We start from the raw sequence: 17,139 nt of genomic DNA, 5'->3' as shown, positions 1-17,139 counted from the left end.
CCTGCCAGGGTAGGAAGAAAGAGGTTATGATGATTTTGCTAAGTTTTCCCCACCGTCCTTTGAGGTGTGAGAAGAAGCCATTCTCCTACAATCTTCTGGGACCTGTGTGTGGGATTGGGGTGAGGCTGAATGTAGGAATGGAATTCCTGTAGGCTGAGGAGGAATGGAACAGCTATGTATCTATCTATACAGAAACATATATAGATAGATAGGTATGTATGTATGTGTCGAATACATGTCCTGTTCTGTGCAGCACAGCCTCCTCTCACTCCTGGTTTAGCTGCTAGAAACCCATTTGCTCTGGTACTTTGATACTTCAACAGCTATAGTTTGTTGCTGTCTAAACAATGAAAATAAAGTATTATCTTTTAAAGATAAGGTCTAAACAGTATTTTTATTGTGTAATTTTGGGAGTGTTTTGTCATGTTTCTCAGGAGGTCTCACCTGAATCTTTTCTTTCTGCTGGCTTAGACATCCCATCTGAAAGGGAAGAGCAATTTAGATGACACCAGCTCAGAGATCACAGCTTAACTGACCTCAGATCACTGGGATTTTAAGAACATTTATTCTTCATACAAGAAGTTTATACTAAATATTTGGGACCATATCCATGAGGAACTACTTGAATACCAGAAAAAAAAATGAACACCTAAGAAAAACCCCCAGAAATCTTCCCCACTTTTCTCTAGAAAATCTAAATTAGTTTAATTCTGTTGAAGAGTTTCTTTAGAAAGGTTACATAAGGCTGATATTTTTTCTATGACTTGTGTAGTTTTAGGTAACAGAGGAATTTCCATTCCTCAATATTTGTCTGAGGGACAGTATTTTGATTATTTAAACAGTATACTTATTTATTTGGAGTTGCTTTTGGATCTACTAACCAATATTTTACCTTCCACTGGGAGATCTACTAAAGACCTCAAGACAGGACTGGAAAGGGACTTAACTGATATAAGGGTCTTGTACTTCTGAACAGAGATTAATAGAATATAGGGCACTTTAAAAATTTTTCTAAGTCATATCTTTTGAGTTCAGTCTGCTGGTTTGGACTCTTTCTTCATTAATATTCAAGAGAAAAATACATACATACATACACACTGAAAGCATTATCACAGTCCTAACCTGCTGGTGGAGTACTAACTGAGGTGTCATCTTCATCTGTGAAAAGAAATACAAATGAAAAAGCATATGAAGAAACTGAAAGCACAGGCGATCGTCTGCTTTAAAACAACTACATGAAAATGTAAAACCTGCAAAAGAAAGGGAAATAAATTGCAATATTCAGGAGCATTCACAATGGAAGATTCAAACTGATGAGGAAAGCTTTGCACAATTCAGTAGCTGAAATGGTAAACCTTGATGTTTCAAGCAAGTAAAAAACAAAATGAGATGTGGACTGTGATCTATGATTAAATCATGAGTTTATATGAGAGCTGCAGAGTGATTCTGTTTGTTAGAGATGTAATCCACAGTAATTACAATAAGAAAGCCACAATGAAATGAAGGAGAATCACATATCTAACCTGAGGAAGATGTCATTTCTCTGATGACCACGTCTGCAATTAAAATGTGCACCACATATGCATTCAACATTATTAAATCAAGATATGAAAAAGTTAAAACTAGTCCCCTCTATTTATACTTTGTAATTTCTATACTATAATATTAATTTAAAGTGCAAGGAATACGCAACTCAGTTTTTCCTCATACTAACAGGCGAATAATTTTAAATAAGGAAAGAACTATTATCACCATGCTGGATTTTCCTTTTGATCACACTAAAAGTTGACTGTCATGAGATATTAAATCACTACAAACAATTGTTACTCAGGTATTTTAAAATGTGTAATCATATAGAATATGTTGAGGTGTTGTAGATGTCGGCGAACCCAATGGGAAGAATGATGATGTCTGACTTATTTCAGAAGGCTGAATGATTTCTTTATTATAATTATGCTATGATACATTAATATACTATATAAAAGAGGATACTAAAAACTACATGCTACTCTCTCTAACTATCATATCTAACTCCCCCCGCAACTCGTGACCCTGTACTCCAGAGTCCAGACACAGGTGGATCCGACTGGCCATCAGGCCCAAAAATCCACCATGATCCAACCAGGCATTCGCTCTAGGTAAACGATTCTCCAAACACATTCCACAAGAGAAAAACAAGAAGCAGAAATAGAAATTGTTTTCTCTTTCACTTCTCTCTGTGCACCTTTATAAAAATCCTGACAGAGAGAAATGTGCTTGCCACATTGAGGCTTATATTTATAAAAATTAAAATCCTGAGAAAAACATGAAACTGGCATTAAATAGAAATACTGTAATCATGATTATTAGAAAACCAGAATAAGGTAAAGACCATCTTTACAAGAGTCTCTTTGAATTTTAGATGTTGACTAGAAATCTCAAAGATCAGCTTTGAAAAAAATAAGCAAAAAGGTCTTAGTGTCTTAAAGCCTAATGGTAAAAAAGTAAGAAAATAACCAAAATATCCTTTAAAAGATAAAAATAAACTAGATATATTTTGGATTTAATATATAAGTTACATGAAGATAACATGTTTTTATACAGGATCAGAAAATAATCTGTAGAACACTTCAAAATGGAGTTAAACAAGAACAACGTTGGAAAAATATTAACCCACATTTTTAAAGATAGTAGTTTTGGGGGTTGGATTTTTTAATATCTTGTATTTGTGTTTCCATAATGAAATTTTAAATCTGAAGTTATCCTTAGATTTTGACCTTAAAGTTATAATTTATCTATATTTTTTTCAAGGATAAATGTCATAACTATGACAAAAGCACATATGAAATATAGTTTCATTTTCATAAACACTGGCAATATTGAACTTTTGGGTTTGCTTAACCACTGAATGCTAATTAAAAGTCTGTTAATGGAATTTGTCTACTTCACCATAACGTTTTACTCATTCCTTTTTAATGATTCATCAAACTTTATTTTAAAGATCCCTTGGGAGGAGGATAAGTTGTAAAAAGTATGCCTACACATGAAGGATTAATGTGTTATCTTGCAAATATCTTTTCTTATTGATAGAAGGAAAAAAAAAAAAAAAAAAGAGAATAATGGAAGAGTTCTCATGACCTGCATCATCCAAGGCCATAAGCAGCTGTTGAAAATGTTGATTTTCAGTAAAAGCACAATAATGATAAAGTCATGTCAGATGTTTTAACTACTGCATTAGCAACTAAATGGATGCGAGGCTATGTGCTTCCACTGCAAATATTTCTCCGTATTTCATGAAAGCATTGAGTGTAGTTTCAGCTCTTTTAGTCAGTGTTGCCATTGTGATTGATGATGGCTCAAAGAGCCATTTGACTTAAAAAAATAATTAACACCAGCATAAAACATCTGATGTGCTGAATCTTACATGATGATGTACGATAATCAAGTTATGAAAGGACCACTCAGGTTTCTCATTCATTTAATCATTTGAAAAACTAAAAAACCCCAAAAAAATTATTAGTTGTGCAGGGGGATTGCTCGAGTTTCTCCAGGGTAATCTCTAATTTTTCAAACAAAATGTTAACATCAAAGACAAAGGAAACAAACAAACATGTCAGAAGTATAAGGATGAAAGCCCAATTGAATGTTTTAGAAATGGAAAGAGTATGAAAACAGTGTGTGCTGGAGGGATTGTTTTGATAAATGGGTAATTATCAATCCATCACTCCTTCTATCTCAGGCTTCTAGGACAGAATGGACTGACTATTTGTTCAGCTGCTATAGCCAATTCTGTTTCTGTGATGAATGATTGCTTATGCTAAAATAAAGTCTATTTGAAGATAACAAAAATATTCTCAGTGGAACTATGATCATTAATTCACTACCCTTATCTTCTGCAAGTAAACTTTTAATTAAATATATTTTTCAATCTGTTGCATGACAAGAGTTTGGTATGGAGAAATCAATTGATTCATTTGACAGTAGGTTGATAAGATGCATTACTCCATGGAAATCTTTAATCTTTGTCTGTGGCACACTCTCATTAACATATAGGGGGCATTTATGTTTCTTTTCCTTGTTTCTCAATGATAACATTAAGTGTGGAGCAGATTGAGCTATATCAGAATAGATTCTTATTGGATGAAAGAACTCTCCATATCTCCACAGAAGCTAATCTAAACACACTTAGTGTAACCTTAACATTAAAATTTCCAACTGCTGGCTCAGCAAATGTAGAAATATATGTCCAAAATAAAGTAATTACTGATGTATATATTAGCTTCTGGTATCAAGAATTTTAGACTTCCTTTCCCCTGATCTGAAACATTCCACACAAAATGGAAGCTGATATTCTGCCGTTGGCTGCATTGTTGCCAAACTTAACATTGTGCAGAAATGTAAAAAACCTATTAAATGTATATTATTTAATTTTTCTATTCTACTGTTTATGCTGAAATTACAGAGTACAGCAAGACCGAGAGTTTCCAATTTAGTTGACTACAATTACCAATCTGATTTTCAAAGGGAGTCCAGCAGTCCCACCAAGGGGACTTGGCACTTTGGAAATGGTAAATGAAGTACATACCCACAGAGGGGAAGTTTTAGTAGGGAGATGAATGAATAAGTGAAACCTGGGACAATACAAGGATGACACATGCAATGAACATTTTAGTAGATGGTTGGAAGAAACCTAGAGGAAAGGTATCAGTAAAATATACAGAAATTTTAGTAGCTTTCTGAATGGCTGAATGGGACCTAAAAAAAGGAATGAGCAAATTGATATTAAAATTTTACTATTATTCCAGCAAGTGGGAACAAAATTATAACACATAGGATCTGTAAGATAATACTAAAATTAAAAACAAAGACACAAGCATTTAAATTTAATGAATATAAGACAATGTAGTAAATTTGGAGGATTTGTGCTGATTCACTTTTTCTCTGAAAATAAAATGGATGTTCACATATATCCTGAATTTTTATAACATTATTATAGATCTTTTAAAACTGGTTTATTTTATGAAAGAAAATTTTATGTTTACTGCTCTGAGTGACTAATTTACAGAAAAATAACCATGAGATACAAAGAATTTACCACACTGTTTTTCATTTCATAACTTTACAGTGAACACAAAGGAATATAAATATGTAATTTCACACAGACAATAAGTACTAAAAAGAAATAGAACAGTAAAACAGACACACAGATAGTTATACTCTATCTTCCTAACGTCTGTTGTTCATATTTTCTAAGGATGAGGTGAAAATGATGGACTATGGGATTTACATGGACTATCAAGATTTCTTTCCTAGATGTCAGGTTCCAGCACAGTCCCATTTCAGGTTCCTACAGTGTCTACAGTCTATCTCAGAAATTATCAGCAAACAGGTCACAGCTGCTGGCACACAAGTATTGCATAACTGCTGTGGAATTCAGATACGAAATGTTTCCCATTTTGTTTCCATTCAGGGAAGTACCCAAATCTGCTACTTCTGAAGCTGCAGAAAGCCTTTTACATACAGCTTATATAACAGCTAACATCCAGCTTGTTCTGTCATAATTTCCTTGCTGAACTGTTCATTTTCAAGTGCAAATGATTTTGGACAGGCTGGAAGAATGGAACCTGTTCCCTTTTTGTGAATTTTGCTCACCATTATAAAGATTTTCTTTTCCTGGTACACAAGCCTGAAGGAACACGTTTGAAAACACATTTTCCCTTATTTGGTGATATTCTGCAATAAAACAAGAGCTGATAGGAACAACTGCACTGTAACTAATTTTTAGAAATATTACTACTGACTGTCTGGCAATGGCATCTATTCTGCTTTGCAGAGGTGACAGTTTCACTGGAGCATGGCAGAAGGTCACCTATCTATTAATATTCAGACTTTCATTGGAATCTTTACGGAGGCAACAGCTACCGCAATGAGCTGAAACTGGGAAAATTCTCCATAGGAGGATCCAAACAATATTTTTTGGTAGTAAAATCCTCCTGTCACTGAAAGGTTTCTCTTACGAGGAACATTTTTCCTCCTAGAAAATACTTGTCTCCTTCACTAAATTCAAAACAGAAACATAATAATGTATAAGAAGATAATAGGAGTTTTGGATAAGTTACCTACCATGTTTTAATTTTTATTCAGTGAAATGTAGGCTTGTAAGCAGTGAGGAAATCACCATTCATGTTCGGTTTGGGAACAAACATTTTTCTCATATCCAAATTAAAGCAAGCAGAACTAACTGTTGGAATAGCTTGAGGCAAGATTTTCATATCTTTTCCTATCATTAGGCATGCAAATTATTTCTGAATTACATTTTCATTACCAAGTTGACAGATTTGATTACTCACACAAAATTTTGTGTGTCAAAATAATTGCTCAATGCAAGGATAACTGGCAAAATAGCATGCACTGAAGCCTGGTTCAGCATTCTTATTTTCAAAAGGGTACTTGAATCACACATTCTTAGTGTTTGTATTTTGACTCTGCTGAGAAAAATAGCCATGCATGCCTTTGCCAAATAAATCTGCAAGTATCAAGTATGCATCCAGTCTGTCTAAAAGAGAGGATTTTGTTTGGAAGATGCCAAAAGCCAGAATACATTTTCAAGCAAGCCATTTCTTGATTTGCCATGAAAAAGCATAACCATGCCAGATGAAAAGCAAGCATTGCATCAGTTGTAAGCATATCTTGGTCTGCTTTAGCCTTTGATCAGAATTAAGTTTAAAAAAAGAGATTATCCTTTTCAAAATAACCTGATGGGATGTTTGATTTCTATTTTGGCAGGACTCCTACAAAAAGCAGGAGAATTTGGCCCAGTTCCCTCAAAACGTATCCTCCTAACCAGAATTGACAACAGAGCTAGAATCTAATCTCAGCAGCACAAAAATATGTATTAAAACTGGAGCTGATTTTTGCACACATTGCTGGTGGAACAGTTATCTATTTGTTCCCAGCAGACAGTCCTCAAACACACTTTTCAGAACCCATAAAGAGCTCATCTGCTGGGCTCCCAATGAGAACTGAAAAATGAATGTGAGATTTTTAACTTCAGATGAAAAAAAATCTATGGGGCTTTCTGAAAGGTAAAATATCAAGTTTCTGTGGTAGAACAGAAACAGCTTGGAATGACAGTAGGACATTTTCTACTTTATTTAAAAGCAACAAATGTGCACAGCATCTGAGTTTTAGCAAGCTTGGTCAGGGGCAACAGCCAGGCTCATTTAAACACAGCTTTCTGTTCATGCAAATCACTTGTAATTTGATCCATTAATTGAACTGTCAGTATAAATATTATTGCTAAAGTATCAGTCTGGTTTGCAGGATTTTTGAAGATATTCACGAGTATCATAATTTCCTTGGGCTGGCTACATCATGCAGAAAAAGGATCTAGGAAGCCTCATATCACACTTCTGAAATTTAGCACCAAACTTCCAAATTAAAGCTCAAACAATCCAGCATCAGAACAGCATTTAGTTTTCTTTACTGCCCATTTTTAAAGTATGGTTTCAGACTTACCTTTACCCTTTTCATTTCCACCCTCCTTTGGTGTTTTTTGTTCTGTGTAGGAAGTACAAGTATAGTTTTGAGAGGATCTTAAAGTAAAAAGAAAGACTTATACAGCATTAAAAATGCAGGTTCTGCTAGCATTGGAAAAACAACATTAATGATTGATTTATGTGTATATGTAATATACAGTTGCAATCCCATAAAACATTTTACAACCTGTGCATATCAATGCAATTTCTCAATTTCTATGTTTTGAACAAGTCATGCAAGATTGATGTTCCTGGACTCGGTGGGAAAAAAAAAAAGCTGGGTTTTTAGAAGCAGCAGTTGTTAGTCTCTTTTTCTTGGGCTAATTTGCAAAAGCTTTTGAAATTAGTTACATATCACTGTTAATTGGAAAGAAATTGGATCAGACAGGAGTTACTGCCACTCAGTTGATCCTTAAGAAAAAGTACAGAGAGAGTATTGAGGATATTCTTTAATTCTTTATCATCATCTTCATCATTATCAACATGGTCTTGCCAAGACTACTTGTATTTAGTTTTCTTGAGCAGAACTGCCAGCCTGTCCTCTACTCCAAGCAGATGAATGTGAATTATTTTTGACCTCATCTCTATGAGAAAACTTAGACTGTGCTTTAAACAAAACAGCAATTTCCACACTTCCTCTATTTCAGGATTTGATAGGATTCCTATAAAATTTTTGGTTTCCTTTTGGTTTGGTTTTGGTTTCCTACTTCATTCAATCTAGAATCTTGTCAAATCATGTGAAGTGAGCTGTCTTCAAGGTATAAACACTCAATATCCTAATGCCCGTGAATAATGGCTTTCTGTGGCAAACTTACCTGTCAACTGCCTGACAGAACATGGCTTTGGGTGCTTGTCAATAGACTAACATTGTCAGGATGGAATTAAGATAATTTTTTATCGTGGAGAAAACATCTGCAAGAGCCAGTAGATACTCTGATTATCCTGATTTCTTGTTCACATGTGTGCAGCCACAGTAACTATGAAAATTAAAGCTGAAACTTAAAAAGGAAACTCCATTCTGGTAGTGTGACAGACTCATGGATGCTTCTGTCGGGATTTCCTAAATTCCCAAGCTCCAGTCATCAGGTTGTCCATCTTGGCCAGATGTTCCTTTTTAATGGGAATTTTGCAAAAGCAACACTTTCTTTTTCCCAGTTAGAAATCAGGATCCCAGTTAGGATCAGGAGATGTCACTGATCTTGGCAGATGGTAGCATGTCTACATATTATTTGAAAACTTCATCAGTCAAAGTGCTCCACAGTTGTGCCTTGACATTGAGATCTGGAAAGACCTCTTACAATGACTTCCCAAAAATTTCCTGGTGCAGTTCAAGATGCTTGGTTACGTCCAATAAACTATTTTTAAGTTACAAAATTTGTAATCTTGAGACCAACTTCCCTCTTTGTGAATTAGCACTTGACAATCCAAGATGACAGCATCTTGAGTCAGGCAGAAGGAAGCCAGAAGTGAGAAGGAAGCCAGGACTGGGATATTTCTAAGCTGACATGTCCAGCTTAGAAATATCCCAGTTTGGTCTGTGCCTAACGTAATGGCCTAATGACACCCTACTTATTTTTCAGAAGAAAAACAGGTAAGGAGAAAAGAATGGAGGCTATAGAAGTGATTTTGTATTTAACCCTATTCTTTTAAATAGAAAGGAAGATGGTAATTTTTTGGAAATGTTAATAGGTATTTTTAATGTAATGCTTCAAAGATGCTATTCTTTTCTGCATATAAAAAGCTGTTTCTCATTTTTATTCTACTTGAAAGTTAAGATTGATTAAAAACATGAATTCAAGTACAAAGTATATCAGGTAAGACCCTAAGGGTGAAATTAATTAGTTTAATATTAACTGTACAAATTTTATGGTTGAGTAAAATATCATTAATTAAAAACCAATTAACTTTCCTTACAAATATATGCAATATGAAAGAGTTCATCACATAAAAATAATATGTGGATAATTTAACCATGAAACTCCTTGTGGCAAATGATACCTTTGTCATTTTTTTAATCAAAGTGTGCATTGTTGAAACAAAGACATCTTGGATCAGGCTTGTAAAATGCCAGTTATCAAGACAGTGAGTAAAGGCAGATTTAACACTTGTAGGGCATTTGTTCTGTTTGGAATTGCTGTTTAGGTCACTATACAGAGAATAATACTCACCAAAGGGTTAAATTAGACATACATATTGTAGATATATGTATCATATATCAACATTATCTATCTAGATATATATATATATAGATATATCTACATTATATATCTACATTATCTGAGAAAATAACTGAAGGTACTCAATGGCACAAGGCAAAGGCTTGCCCATCTTTCCAGCTCCCACTAAAGAGAACTCTTGTTCTTTGCAAAGTTGCAGCTTTACCTGAAGCCCCATCCTTAGGAGTGGGTTTCACCTCACCTAACTTTGTCTTCCTGCAACTCAGCCACTCCATTCTAGACAATCAATCTGACTCCTCAGGGCAATTGCCTGCACGTGGATGGATATCTAGTGACATTTTAGATAGGATACCTGGGAAATGCCCATTGATGATCATGTACGACCCAGGATGTGATCCACTGGTCAGAGATGGAGCTTTTGAACTACTTAGACATGGCACATAATTTTCAAAGGGCTACAATGAAGTGAAATTAATCCCATGCTTGATTCAATTTCATTCACAGTGTACTTTAGAGGTGAAATGAAAGGGAGTATTTTGGTAATTAGATGCTGCCCAGTATCAAAGAGGACAGCATAATTTATCCACATTATTTAAGTAACCATGATTTACCTGTATTCTGAAGGACATGTGCAATATGAGGCAAACAACTAGTCACTCACAAACAAAAACTGAGTCTGAAAAATCAGTATTTGGGCAAAGTGAAGTGAGGATATCTTACTTGGGCAGGCTTTTTTACTTTTCTTACTGTCCTCTTATTTTCAAAGAGAAAATGAACACAAACCATATTATGGCTATGCAGTATCTAGTCTCATGCAACTGGTGTTAGTGGCACAGCTCAAATCAGCATTTTTTACACTAACCTGGAGGTGGCGGTGCACTTTCATTTTCAGTTTCTGAAAAATGAGGAAAGAAGACAGATATTGAGCTTCAAATACAAGCAAATATTTTTCATACATTTGGTATACATTTGTTGGCTTTGAGTTATTTAATATTTAAATGCAGTTGTGAAATTTATTTTGCTTTCACACATGCAAATGACAATTTCAGAGTGACAAGGTCAGAGATCTAAAGCTCTTGTTCTGCAAAGAGAAGTTAGTGAAATTGTTTAGTGTGGAGATAGATAATATTCATAAAAACATAGAATCATTTAGGTTGGAAAAGATTTTTAATATCATTGAGTCCAACCCAACACTGCCAAGCCACACTAAACCATATCCCCAAGAACCACATCTACACATCTTTAAAATTCCTGCAGGGATGCTGAGGGCAGTTCTCTAGGCAGCCTGTTCCAATGCTCAACAACCCTTCCAGTGATGACATTTTTCCTAATATCCCATCTCAACCTCCCCTGGTGCAATTTGAGGCCATTTCCTCTTGTGCTACCACTTGTTATTTGGGAGAAGAGACTGAGCTCTACCTGTCTACAGCTTCCTTTCAGGTAGTTTTAGAGTGATAAGGTCTCTCACTCATGTGCAAAATTAAGCAAAATTTCCACCAACTGAAATAATATCAGATATGATTTTAACTGTGAAGTGTAATGGATCCATTAATTAAAGGGAATTACTCAGAGTGAATCCAGAGACATTCATCTCATTTGCAACCACACATTTAGATCTAGAGTTCAATGTTCAGTGCAAGCACAAAGTAAAAACAAAAACCACCACAGTTTAGCTCATCTGAGTAGGACCTGCAGTATGTTTGGGTTTTCTTTCTTTCTTTCAGTGATGATTTTTAATGTGAATCACTTCCCTTTCCAATGTGTGATACAGAAACCAGGCTTTCAATCCTATTTAAATGTTATCCTTTTGGTACTACATGTTCTCCAATCTAAAAAACATAAGAACAAATTGACTAGCTAAAATATATTTTTAAAGCAGAAAAGGAAGCTTATTTTCAACATTTAAAAGCTTTAGGAGTCTAGACAGATTGAAAACAGCAATATTTTTGACACTAGCATTGACTTACAGTTTAACTATTTATAAAAAGCAAAGATTTAAAGGTTTGAAACCCTGAACTGTAAGAGTAGATGTCTTTTACTAACCTTTGTCATGTTATGGACATTAACCCTTGGGACCCCACCTCATGTCAGATTCAGGAAAAAAATTTCAATCTCCATCACATAGAAATGCTGGGAAGCCTATTCCTTTACATGGTTCTTGATATAACTAAAACACAATTCTCATTCCTAATAAATCCATTTAATGTTTAAAAGGGAGGAATATTTTTAGTGCAAATATAATTTTAAGCTGAGTGTGTGAATTTGATGTGGTTTAGGAACTTCCAGTCACATACACAGATACAGCAGCAAATCCTTGCAGAGGTTCCAAAGAAAATCCCTTGCTACAAGGAAAGAGCTTGAGTTGTATGTTCTGATAACAGCACCCACCACACAGAGTGGAAGGAAGTGCAATAAAGACCAACAAACAGAGTGTGAAAATAATGAAATATCTTTACATAGGTTCACAGCAATTTTTTTTCTGGTCTAATTACTGACATACTGAATTTTATTTTGCAGCCTAGAAAAATATGAAAAAAAAAATTATATGAAAACATGGAAGTTGTACCACAAAGAGTATGTCTTGGAACCTATTTGCTTTGGTACCATGATATTTCCCACTGTTTCTGCTGGACATCATTGTGGCATGGAAGTATGTTTCTTGCATGGAAAAGTAATAGCAGGAAATTATTGATTGTATAATTTTCCTTGTGAAATTTAATAGCTAGAAACAGGAACTATTCTTATGAACACTGGATTAGAAAATCCTCCCTGGCTCACCAGTAAGAGTTACAAACTTATAATTAAAAACTCAACAAATATAGCACTTTCCACTCTCAGATGAAAGGCTTATGAGACTTTTGAGGGATTTGCCTTGAATTTTTCCTTTGTTTTGAGAGATATTCTGTGACTTCACCTACACTGTAATGCTGCCCAGCAGCCACACATCTTACAAGTCCTGCATCACCCAGCACAGATGTTAGCCAAAGTCTACGGCACAGACCAGACCTGAAACATTATTATTATAGTCTAAACCTTGTCTCATGCATGCAGACTACAAAAGGAGACATTCAAAACCCGAGCACTCTCACAGGCAACCTACTCTATTGGACCCTGCTCCTGGCAGAGAGCTTGGACTAGACTATCTCCAAAGGTCCATCTCCAAAGGTCCTTTCCAACCTCAGCTATTCTGCAATTGTGTGATGGGACGATGACTGAAGCCAGACCAAGAAGTGAGTGGTTTGTTTCCTAAACCATAATTCAAGGCTGTTCCGATTACTGCTAAGAAAACTGAGGCAAGAATGGAGCTTAAAGGAGAGACCTGAAGTATAATGTGGGAAGAAAAAAGGGGGAAGTTTCAGGCCCTGTGGGTGGCAGAGACACAGGAGATACTTCAACCTAATCTTTTGGCCATGTGCAACCCCTTTCATGGTCATGCCTGGCTTACAGTTCCATTCCTGAGAACAGCCAGGAAAATAACCATTAATAGCCCTGAGTTGTTTCCACCTCCCCAAAGAATGATAGCCCTCTCTGGCTGACCTCTGCAACAGGCTTGTCAGCCAGGACAGGGCTCTGTACTCAACCAGCAGCTTACGGTTGTGCTCCTTCCCTAGGAGGCATGCTCCCTGGAGTCCCCACATGCCATTCCCCACGGCCTGTTGCCTAATATGGTGCTCTGTCCAGGCATTGTCAGGGCACTGCTGGTGGAGAAAGTCTCCAGCACGCAATCCTCAATCCCTTTGGAGAAGTGCAGTTCACTGCACTGTGGTTGCAATCATTCCTCTTGAGCTAAAGGGAAAAGAGGTTGTTGAGGGTCCAGTTACCACTGAATTGACACCATAATGTCAAGTGCATGTTCTACAGAACAAATAAAGTTAACTTCTGGTTCAGAGTTTCTGAAACAAAAGGTCTCTTCTTTGCAGTTCTTTATTTGAGAACCGAGAATGTTGTATTTCAGTGGGTTGTGTTGTGCTAAACACAGACCTTGGGTTAGTCATTGGCTCTGAAACTGGTAATGCACCTGGCCAGATGTAATTCTACAGCAAGGACAGGAATGAACTCAGCAGTCCTCTCTACATGGCTACTCAGAAAAGATATTGTATTAATTGTAGTTAGCAAATAAATGAAAGCACAACTGTCACTTAGATAACATCTCCAGAAATGCTTTCATGCCTCAGCCATGTCATGAGATGCATTCAGGATCCAGTTTGACACAGGATATGAGCACTTAGAGCCAAGACACTCTTATTTGTAATTTATAATTATATACGCACACATACACACTTGAAAATCAGCAGGAGATGCAACTTGACCCATTACCAACAATTTTCCATCTCTTTTCCATATTTATAATGTTCAGTTTTTCAGATAAATAAGACTTAAAATCGCTTGCTGTGTATATAGATAATTTAGCTTAAAATTCCATGATATTAACTGATGTGCTAAAATTATGAAAATATTTCAGAACCATGTTAAATTGAGGCTGTCATTATTTAAAATTTCAATTCCATTTTAGTTCTGATTGCACTGGCATCTGACCTGCAACAGCCAGAAGCAGCTTTGGCAGGGAACTGACATAGGGATGTCAGTTTGTGTGTGGTGGCCAGTTCTCAAGGGCTCTGGATTCCCACTTCCACTGGCTTTTCTGGCAGCACAAAACACAGAAACTCCCTGACATCACATATATTACCTTTCACACTGGAGTGCAATCATAATGAGACATGATGATGGTTCTAAAACAGTCTCCAGGTCCTGCTCTACTGCTGTGCTGAAAGCAAAGTATCCTGGAGACCTGCAGTTCAGAGCATTCAAGAACTACAACCTGTCAGCAAGCATTACTAGGAATGAGGTCTGGCTGGATAAGCCTGTCCATCATTCAGCTCTGTACTCATGACCAGCTTTGTTTTGGGTACGCTTAAGAACTTTCAGTCATTTTGGCAAATGAGTAGTGGGTGGTTTTTTGGGTTTTTTTACCTTAGGTAAGTAAAGGAAATGACCTTGAGCATTAAATCAGGGCTTGCAGAAAGCCTAAGAATAGCATTTCACTGTCATTGGGCTGGAACATTCACAGGAAGGAGGAGGAAAGTCTCCTGCATTCATTTCTCCCTGCAGTTCTATACAGATCAGTTACAACCCAGCAAAGAATATCCAAGAGATTCAGGATCTCACCCAGTCTGAGCAGAGGACTTATTCCCACATTTACCTGGAAAGGAAAGCAGGATTGTGGCTGCACCATCATGGACACAGGTATGATATCTGTCTTTGCAACAGCAACATATTAAAGAGAATCTCATATGTCAAACAACATGAGGATAGTCACTAAATGCTTTTTGTCACAAAGACCTTTCACCATCAACTTGTGCCAGATTTAAGTAGGTGGATTCATCTTGTGGACCCAGCCTCGAGGGATCAGACCAATATAACTGTTACGTAGGCATTCCTAAAGTGCTGACTCTGCTAGTCAGACAAAAACAGACAAAATGTTGGTTTGGGGAGAGAGCAGGACTCACCCCAGCCCTTGTGCAGTTGTCATGTGTGAGGATTGTCCCCTGTGCTCAGCCCCAGCAGGACATGAGAACCGTCCTTGTGGCAGCAGGCATTCTCTGAGGTAGATGTTCCACTGAAATAGGTGGCCAGAGAAGGATTAAGGATGTGGAACAGTTGCTTGACACACCTCATGTCCAGATCAGCAGCAGACAAAAGCAGTGAAGCTTTTTCCTCTCATTCCTTATATTCCCAGAAAAAAAAAAAAAGATGTTCTGAAGAAGAGAAACAGCTCAAAATGGTTGGACAATTTTTTGTGACACTTCAGCCAAATTACAGTGGCATCAGTGATGTGGGTAAAAGCCATAGCCTCAAATTTTGGGAGACAGGAATTTACTCAACAAGCTATAGAGATTACCAGAACCTGAGGAGCATTTCATTGGGAAACAGTACTGTTAACAGACCCCAGAAAACAAGCTGGAAAAGAGAGGACTTGGTTCAAAGTTATTTATAATCAATAAAAGTGCATTCAATTGGACTTAAATTGAAGTAAATACAATTATTATTAATTAAAAAGAAAAAAGAGAAGAATGCTTATCATGCAAAATCTGAGCACAGTCAAGCACACAGGGTCTGCCTGGTGCCTCATGAGCCTGTTCTCCACTGAGAAACGATCTGATTTGTGTGCAACTTCCACAGACAATTCCCAGTATGAGCAGAAGCAAGAAACTACAATACCAGCTGAAATCATTACCTTATTTTATGAATGTCCATGGACATTGTTATTTTTAAAATACACCTAGAGAAACTATTCTAAACAGACATTGGTCCTAAATCCTGAAAGCAGATTTGTTCTAAAGGACTGAAGTAAATAAGCTCTGGTGTCTTATTGGTGCTCAGTTGGCTGGCCAAATGACTATTATTGTGGCCAATAGTGTGATAGAGCCAAACTGATACATTTATAATGTATTTCTAGTTTCTGTTTCCACTTCTAGTGATGGATTGTACAAGACAAACTGCTGGGTTTGACTTGTGACAGTGTTTAAAGGTGAAAACAGCAACCTTCTGTTAAATATTCCCTCTTATTGTAACAAAGTGAACAAATCAGCATGTTCACTGAAGATTAAGTTATTTTATATTCCAACAGCTGAAAGTGTCACAGTCCAGAGACGCATGTTTAGGTAGAGACTGAAGAAGAAGGAAAATTAACAAAGAGTTTGCTTAAAAATTTAGTTTGGCATATGATTAAAATTCAAAAAACCCAAACAAGCCTAAGGATAATAACTAGTCCCAGCATGAAAACTCACTGAGAGTAGTCCCATTCCAGGACTAATCTAAATGCTCTCGATTGTAAAGGATGTCATGGGCCACCAGAGCCAATCAAACTGTCACATGCTAAGTGTGACAATGTTCCCTGACTTGAGGGCTGAAAAACTGAATGAACAATTGGAACAAAAGTCTGGTAATAGGGAATTCTGTGGAAGGGACTAGACACCAAAGAAGTAGTTTACAGATCCACATGAAGAGCTGCAGTGTAATTGTTGACTCCAGATTTTTCCTTCACAGTTCATTCATAGTTATAGAAATGCATAAAACAATCATGGCTTATTTACAGTGTTTTCCTTGTGGTTTCCACTTTTCTGAAATGACGCTGTTAAAACAAACCTGACTATATGTAAGCTTCCACTCATTTCTTATGCTTTCACACAGGAATTAATCTCTAAAGAACACTGTAACCATGACCTTGAACAAAAGTAATTTAATAAAATATATGTTTGTATGTCTATAATCTTCTAAGTATCTTCTTCTTCAGCCTCAAAATTTCATGTGTACTGTAACAGGGATCTAGAAAGCTGCCAAGCATTGACAGTATTTAAGATGGATAGGTGAAGTTTAGTGGCTATAGTCTGGTTATCAAGTTCCCATGCATTCTTAAACTCATTTTTAGCCTACTCAGTCCACAA

The 17,139-nt window shown here is 36.4% G+C and overlaps 2 long non-coding RNA genes across 2 annotated transcripts; one reads left to right on the top strand and one right to left on the bottom strand.

The window, feature by feature from the left end:
- Positions 1-969: 969 nt before the first annotated feature.
- Positions 970-14,399, bottom strand: LOC137474426 (uncharacterized). The gene is made up of 3 exons (XR_010999352.1): positions 14,231-14,399; positions 10,557-10,589; positions 970-1,158 (listed from the first exon to the last, which is right to left on the bottom strand). It is a non-coding gene; the product is annotated as an uncharacterized lncRNA (long non-coding RNA).
- Positions 14,400-14,422: 23 nt separating this feature from the next.
- LOC137474423 (uncharacterized) lies at positions 14,423-16,733 on the top strand. The gene is made up of 3 exons (XR_010999349.1): positions 14,423-14,600; positions 14,804-14,938; positions 16,532-16,733. It is a non-coding gene; the product is annotated as an uncharacterized lncRNA (long non-coding RNA).
- The last annotated feature ends 406 nt before the right edge of the window (positions 16,734-17,139 follow it).

This window comes from Anomalospiza imberbis, chromosome 5, assembly GCF_031753505.1.
Source record: "Anomalospiza imberbis isolate Cuckoo-Finch-1a 21T00152 chromosome 5, ASM3175350v1, whole genome shotgun sequence".
In the NCBI taxonomy this organism is placed as follows: Eukaryota; Metazoa; Chordata; class Aves; order Passeriformes; family Viduidae; genus Anomalospiza; species Anomalospiza imberbis.
Note: the sequence above shows the minus strand (reverse complement) of the source record. Positions and strands in the feature narration are given on the sequence as shown.